This window comes from Hipposideros armiger, unplaced genomic scaffold (assembly GCF_001890085.2).
Source record: "Hipposideros armiger isolate ML-2016 unplaced genomic scaffold, ASM189008v1 scaffold_274, whole genome shotgun sequence".
Classification (NCBI taxonomy): Eukaryota; Metazoa; Chordata; class Mammalia; order Chiroptera; family Hipposideridae; genus Hipposideros; species Hipposideros armiger.
In genome coordinates, this window is record NW_017731624.1 from 2,002,812 (window position 1) to 2,010,618 (window position 7,807).

The 7,807-nt window shown below is 38.2% G+C and overlaps 1 pseudogene; it reads left to right on the top strand.

The window, feature by feature from the left end:
• Nucleotides 1-5,165: 5,165 nt before the first annotated feature.
• LOC109390532 (60S ribosomal protein L36a-like) lies at nucleotides 5,166-5,589 on the top strand (annotated as a pseudogene).
• Nucleotides 5,590-7,807: the final 2,218 nt, after the last annotated feature.

Here is a 7,807-nt window from a genome sequence, read left to right on the forward strand (position 1 = left end):
TAGTGAAATTCATCTGTATCATTGCCACCTAGTGGTCAAATAACATCACTGTTAAGATGTATGGTTTTAAACTTTAGTATCTAGAAAAAAGTTCACTGTTTGGGGCCTTGAGTGTGAATCTTTTTCACTCTTTTCTCTATCCTGTGAGAGACTGTGCTTTCTTTGATTTATAGCTATTTGCTCTTTTCTGAAACTGCCAACATTGGTAGGCCAACAGTTCTATTTTGGACCCTTCTTAAACATAATTATAAAAGCTGTCAATTACTGAATATGTTATGTTCTAAGCAGTGTATTTATGTAATCCTCATATTGTAAATTAGGTGAAAATACTGATGCTCAGCTCACACTCTTAATTGCTGAAGATCACCACTTAGTTACATGTAAGAATTTAAACCCAGGTATTTGATGCCAAAGCCTACATTTATATTATCCAGCCTAGGCAAACCTTTTAACCTTTTCCAATCTTCAACTTTTATTCTTTTTCTCCCCACTCCACTACCTGCCACAGTTATCTGAATTTACTTCTCTATTTTCCAGTGTACTTGTGGCAGCAATTGCCCTTTCCTTTTCCATTTTATGAGGTCAGCCTTCCTTTCACTACTTTGTAGTGTCTCTATTTCCCTGTTTATCCACAACCTAATAGCATTTGAAACTTGGATCATCTGTTTTCTGCTTTCTGGTTAGCCATGCTCAGTGAGGATCCTTTCTCACTTCCAAAATTTAAAATTCACCATTGGGGGAAAAGTTCATGCAAACATTTTTCTTTAGGTCATGAGGCAATCTTCTCAGATTAGGCACAGTGTAGCACTAACATGAAATACTTGCTAGACCAAAGATACTGGAAACCACTACTACCAAAAGCATATGAGTATGTATACACTCAGATCGATACAGATGGAAGGGGAAAAAAATTAAGCCCCCAAATGATAGGGGTAGAGAATGAAGATTACATTCAAATAGGTGATTAGAGAAGAAGAAAAAAAGGGAAGTGTGGCTTGCAGTGTAGTTCATTTTGTAATGATGTGCATTTCAGCATCCTATGAGGTCTGACAATTAAGTTCGTGAACTCACCCTAGAAAAAGTGCTACATACCTCACTGCTGCATATCACTACGGTCACTTTCGAAGTACTCCCCTTGGGAAGTTGTGCACCGACACCAGCGCTTAGTCCACTGTTCAAAGCAATTTTGGAATTCTTTTTCTGGAATAGCCATCAGAGCTGTTATCGTATTAGCCTTGATGTCCTGAATGTCATCAAAATATCTTCCTTTCAATATTTCCTTTATCTTCAGGTAAAAAAGGAAGTCATTGGGGGCCAGATCAGGCGAGTAAGGAGGGTGTGCCAATACTGTTATTTGTTCATTGGCTAAAAACTCCCTCACAGACAGTGCCGTATGAACTGGTGCATTGTCATGATGCAAGAGCCATGAATTGTTGGCAAAAAGTTCAGGTCGTCTAACTTTCATGCAGCCTTTTCAGCACTTCCAAATAGTAAACTTGGTTAACTATCCAGTTGGTACTAATTCATAATGAATAATCCCTCTGATATCAAAAAAATGTTAGCAATATCAGTGCAACAAGTTTGCAAACTTAACTGTCACATCTCATAGTCTCAGGCTTACTATTGGGTTGTCGGAAAAAGCACGATGCATTTTTGCAACGAAAAACAGAAAAAAAAAGTCATGACTTTTCTGACAACCCAATAGTGTGTGCTGCTCATTCATAGATGGTCCCTGTAACCTCTGGATGTTTTTCCTTTCTCAGCTCTGGAATGTTAAGAAGTCAGTGCCAAGTCAAATATGTTTCATCAACAGTTGGGACTGTTTAGTGGATGATGCCAGAAGCTGTTTGGGTATTGTATCTGCCCCAAAGTCATAAATTATTGGTTTCCAATTCCTGTTTCCTCACTGACCCAGCAGACGCTGTTTGGCTTTCTACCTTTCCACTAAAAAAATTAGCCACAGGCTTGTGTTCTCTGATCTGTTTTGCCAAGTTTCCCCATTGATGAGCTTGATACAGCTCTCAGAAAACCAACCATATGTACAATATTTCTTTAAACCTACACTCCTAATAGCCAAGAATTCTATGATAGTAGGTTTTCTTGCAGGAGTTGATGCAGGAAGTTAGAAAGTTGCTTCTTATGAAGGATTTTGTCATTTTGGGGGTTGATGGCTGAGGGAAGTAGAATTATTTGCCAGGTTTAAGCTTTTCTTTGTTCTTAGTTTTTATTGCTCCTGAGTGACTTCATCCATTTCCACTGCCTGCATGCTTATGATCTCAAATCTATCTCCAGTCACCCTGTCTTCAGAAGTCCAGATTCATATCTTTAATTGAGAAACAGGATTTAAGTTTGGAAGGGAGATTAGAAGTGTTGCTTTGCTTCCCATCTATAGTAATTTCTTCATTAGCATCCTAATGTCAGAGCCAACTAGATGGGCAAAGGAGTTCAAATGACTTTTTAACTGAATGCCAAATTATGCTTATCTACCTTGGTATGAAGTAGAAAAATAGGTAACTATCTCTTTTTTGATCTTTACCTCCTCTTTCTTAGTTGGCCTTTTCTTCACATGCCCTTGCCTCTGACCATTCCTTCCCACAAACAGCCATAGTGGGTTCTGTTTTGGGTGCCCTTGTTGCTACTTAAGCACTAAAATTTAGTTTACGTTCTAATCCCTCAACTCCTTAAAAGACCACCATTCAAACTCTTTAGAACAACTACACTACTTAGAAATGTCCTCTCATCTTTTTTCCCTATTTAAGGCAGCTGACAACTTCATACAATAACCAGTCTCATGCAATTAGAAGTTGGGACTGAAAGAATACCCAAAAGGTAGCAGTCACCAGGGACACCTAATAATATGAAAATTAGTGTTTATACGGCCTCAGATTCTATAAGACATTATACAGTGAAGTAATTTGTGTGTGTCTTTTAATATTGGCCTATGAGATCAAGGACCATGGAATCAATGCTTTGCAGAGTAGTATACAACAAATGTATACTCAACAAACACTAATTGTATACTTTCCATGTGTAAAACATGTTTTAGATAATATATGGGATACGTGGAAAAGACTATCTGCATTTGAGAAATTTACAATGGAGAGGAGGAGATAAATGTAAAAAAAAAGGAAGAATGAAGTAAATGTTACATGCTGACAGGTTGGAAATAAAAGACTCATTACTTTTGATATGAGTGACATAAAGTATAATCTGCTATGAAGAGTGGTGTTATAACAATTGAGTTGGTCTTGAAAAATTACTAAAATTTTCATATTTTATTGCCTTCAGTCATTGCCAAATGTCCTCCAGGGGCAAAATCATTCCCAGTTGAGAACCACTACTATAAAGCTACAAGCACACAGGTATTTGATCTGCTTTCCAAGTTATTGAGGGTAATACTTACAAAATGTTTTGTTTTTTACCACTGTTCCATCTTCCCAGCCTCTGGTAGTTATTTCCCTGATGCCTGCTTCCTTATCGCTAATTTAATGCCACATATTTGAGATTTTTGTCACAGAAGCACCCTGATTCAGGGTACCAACTTCTCTGTTGATCTGGGTAACTCAAGCCTCAGTTCTGATAAAACAAACCTCAGATTTTTTTTTTCTTTATTACTTTTGTGTGCGTGTTCTATTAAGAGCTAAAGATTAGGAAAAGGTGTTCTAAACTGGTAAACAGAAAACAAATGTCCCATGTGTCTACATTTATTTTGAAGTTTTTTGTGTATTATGCTTTTTAAAAATGTTATATAACTTTGTATAGTGTCCTGAACTAACAAGAAATATGCTGAAGCGCCAGCTGAGTGGCGCGTTGGTTAAGAGCTGTCTTGGGACACCAATTCTGAGCATCAGGGCCCCGGTTCGGATCCCACATGGGCTAGTGATGCTGCCCTCTAAAGTTAGATGGTGAACAACAGCTCGACCTGGAGCTGGGCTGGCGTGAGTCACCGGTGACGGCTTAGGGCTGCAGTGGGCTGCCGTGAGCTACTGTGAGTGGCTGGCAGCCAGCATGAGTTGCCGTGAGCAGCTTTCCAGAGGCCGGTGACCGATCTTCCTCACTGGGGAAGAGCGCAATGATCATACCAACATGGGCCAGTGAAGTGACGTCCTCCACAACTAGACTGAAGAACAAAAGGACAGCAACTTGTCTGTTCCCTCCCCCAATTCCCCAATAAAATCTTTTTTAAAAAAGAAAAATATGCTGAACCCCTGAAAACTAGTTTCTTCCTCAGAATACCTGCTGGGCTCTTTATCAACCCAAATCAGGTTTAGCCTAATTATATCCTCATTAAGCTAAATTCATATATTCCCGCTATTTAAGCAAGAATGATGACAATAGCCTGATTAGAAGGCAACTCTGTCAAGGTGTAGAGTATATGATTGACGATAAAGCATCTATGATGTATGAGTGTAAAAATAAAACATTTATAAAAAACCAGGCATCTTTGCAATTTAATAAAACATTCATTACCTTGGGGAAGATTTTATGAAAACTTAAGATAAAACTGTTGTGGTAGATATTTTAATACTTTTAGAATATAATCATTATTGAACATTTTCTTTAACTGTTTACTTTTATTTGTATTTGATTTTTTTAAGCCAGTAAATCATCTCTAGGTAATATAAATTGGTATTGTGTATAAATATCTGGAATGTGTGTCAACAAAACAGATTATTTCTATCATGTGTTTATAGAAATTAATAAATATTACATACTGTAAGCATTTCTAAATGATAACCTCAAAATAATTCTGGTTTTAGAAACCAATTTGTATGTTAAAACTCATAAAAAATCATCAATCTTATTGAGCATCTCTCTTCATCATCTCATTGATCACAGAAGTACTACAGCAACCTATAAAGTATAAGAGCCATTTTTCTAACATGCAAAATGTGTAAAGATTTAATTTCAAGGTCATGATCATACAAACCTGCAAAACAGAATTGGGGGATGATTATTTAAATTTTTAGTTATGGGGTAGGTGAATATTTGTAGGTAGATAAATATTTGAGATGAGTGAATGAATGAACAAACAAATGACAAAATTTCATGACCACATTAAAGGAACTAAGGAAGTACTGAAATTAAAAGGGGTTAATTTTTTCTCTAAGAGACATCTTATTCTTTCAGTGCTGATAGCGCTCTCGCAAACATGGTGAACGTTCCCTAAAACCCGTGAGACTTTCTGTAAGAAGTGTGGCAAGCACCAGCCCCACAAAGTGACACAGTACAGGAAGCGCGAGGATTCTCTGTGTGCAGGGAAAGCGGTGTTATGACAGGAAGCAGAGTGGTTATGGTGGGCAGACTAAGCCGATTTCCCTCTAAAAGGCTGAAACTATAAAGAGGATTGCCCTGAGGCTTGAATGTGTTGAACCCAACTGCAGCTCTAAGAGAATGCTGGCTATTAAGAGGTGCAAGCATTTTGAACTGGGAGGAGGTAAGAGAAAGGGCCAAGTGATCCAATTCTAAGCTTCATATTTTTATCACAAAGGCAATAAAATCTTGAGGCAGGGGAAAAAAAAAGAGACATCTTATTGTTGAATATATGAAGCACAACTTGCCCCATTAAGATTAGAAAAAAGGAGATCCTAATAGGGTACAAGTACAGTCTAAAAATTAATTAATGGGTAATTGATTTTCCCACATTGCATTAAATTTTATTTCATTTGTTAAAATATCTGTAGTATACAGACCATAAATAAGGTAGTCTTAAATACTTAAATGAAGATGAAAAAATAATAGTGGTGTTTAACTATATGACCAAATGCAGCCTCTTGTTTTCAGTTGCCATTGGCCTTATACATTTTTGCAACAAAGATTTTTCTTTATATGCCTTATGAGGGTCGACAAATTCGTGGACAGATCCTAGAAAAAGCATACATACCTCATTGCTGAATATCACTATAGTCTCCTTCGAAGTACTCCCCTTGGGAAGCTATGCACTGACTCTATCACCTAGTCCACTCTTCAAAGTAATTTTGTTACTCTTTTTTCTGGAATGACCATCAGATCTGACGTCGTATTACCTTTGATGTCCTGAATGTCATAAAAATGTCTTCTTTCAATATTTCCTTATCTTTGGGTAAAGAAAAAAGTAATTGGGGGGCCGGCTGAGTGGCGTGATGGTTAAGAACTGGCTTGGGACGCCAGAGGGCCCCGGTTCCGATCCCAGGTATGAGGGCCAGTGACACTGCCCTCCACAGCTAAGATGCTGAACAACAGCTCAAACTGGCGCTGGGCTGCCATGAGTCACTGGCGACGGTGTAGGCTGCAGCCCCTGTGGCAGTGGGTTGCCATGAGCTACCGTATGTAGCCAGCAGCCAGCGTGAGCAGCCAGCAGCCGCAGTGAGCAGCCATCCAGAAGCCGGCGACTGATCTGCCTCACCCAGGAAGAGCGCAATGATGGTGCCAACTTGGGCCAGTGAAGCAACGTCCTCCACAACTAGACTGAAGAACAAAACGACAGCAACTTGTCTGTTCCCCTTCCCCCAATTCCCCAGCACTGTTCCCATCCCCCCAATTTCCCAATAAAAATCTTAAAAAAAAAAAAGTAATTGGGGGCCAGATCAGGTGAGTAGGGAGGGTGTTCCAATATAATTTGTTCACTGGCTAAAAACTCCCTCACAGCCAGTGCCATGTGAGCTGGTGCATTGTCATGATGCAAGAGCCATAAATTGATGGTGAAAAGTTCAGGTTGTCTAACTTTTCATGCAGCCTTTTCAGTACTTCCAAGTAACAAACTTAGTTAAAGGTCCAGTTGGTACAAATTCATAATGAATAATCTCTCTGCTATCAAAAAAGGTTGTAGCAACATCATTGCAACAAGTTTGCAGACTTAATTGTCAGACCTTCGTATGCTGCAATAATAATCATGGATATCATTTATTTTATGTACTTTTCTATGAGTTTATTTGAGTCAAACTGACAACGTATGCTGGGAAACAAGATATCTGATGCTCCCTGGATGTGCAAATGACTCTTCTAAATGATTTACATGTAGCATATCATTTATTCCTCACAAAAATATTGTGATACAAAGTAGGCAGTACAAGTAACAGTAGCATCCCTTTTTACTGAAGAGGGTACTGAGGCATGGAGAGGCTAACTAACTTACCTAGGGTTAAGCAGCTGTTAAAGAGATAATGGAAAAAGGCATTAGAAAAAGCCATATATTGTGCTTATTTTCAATTTGGTTTATTAACTATGTACCACATAACCTTTCTAGGTAAGAGAATCTGTATGCCTGGCACATGGATTCCCACTTGTTACTGTTTTTCAATTTTGAGACATGGCAAAGGAATTGATTACAATAAGATTGGAAGAAGTTGTAGTGGAAGTTCATAAATGCTTCAACAACACTGATCTGGCCTTCCTTTCTGATTTTCCTACATAGACTACTCTTTCTCTACCTTCCTATTGAAATGAAGGCATTTCTTAGGATTCTGTCTAGCTCCTCTCCTCTGCTCTTCTCCCTTGCCACTGAATCCCTGGCTGATCTTGTCCCCAATATGGATTCTTGACTATTCTAAATTTTTATGAATCTCAACTCTACATTCTCAAGTAAGACCACTTTTCTTTGTTCCAGATAAGTATATCCAACAATCTAGGTCAATTGAGGTTTTGAATTGTATTTTAAACTTGTAATCATTTTCTTATTATCTGTAAAATTAATTTTTATAGCTAGGAATGACAGTTATTTTCTTATTTCAAGAAAATCTACATACCGTATTTGCCGGCGTATAAGACGACTCGGCGTATAAGACGACCCCCTAACATTTCCACTCAAAATACAGAGTTTGTTATATGG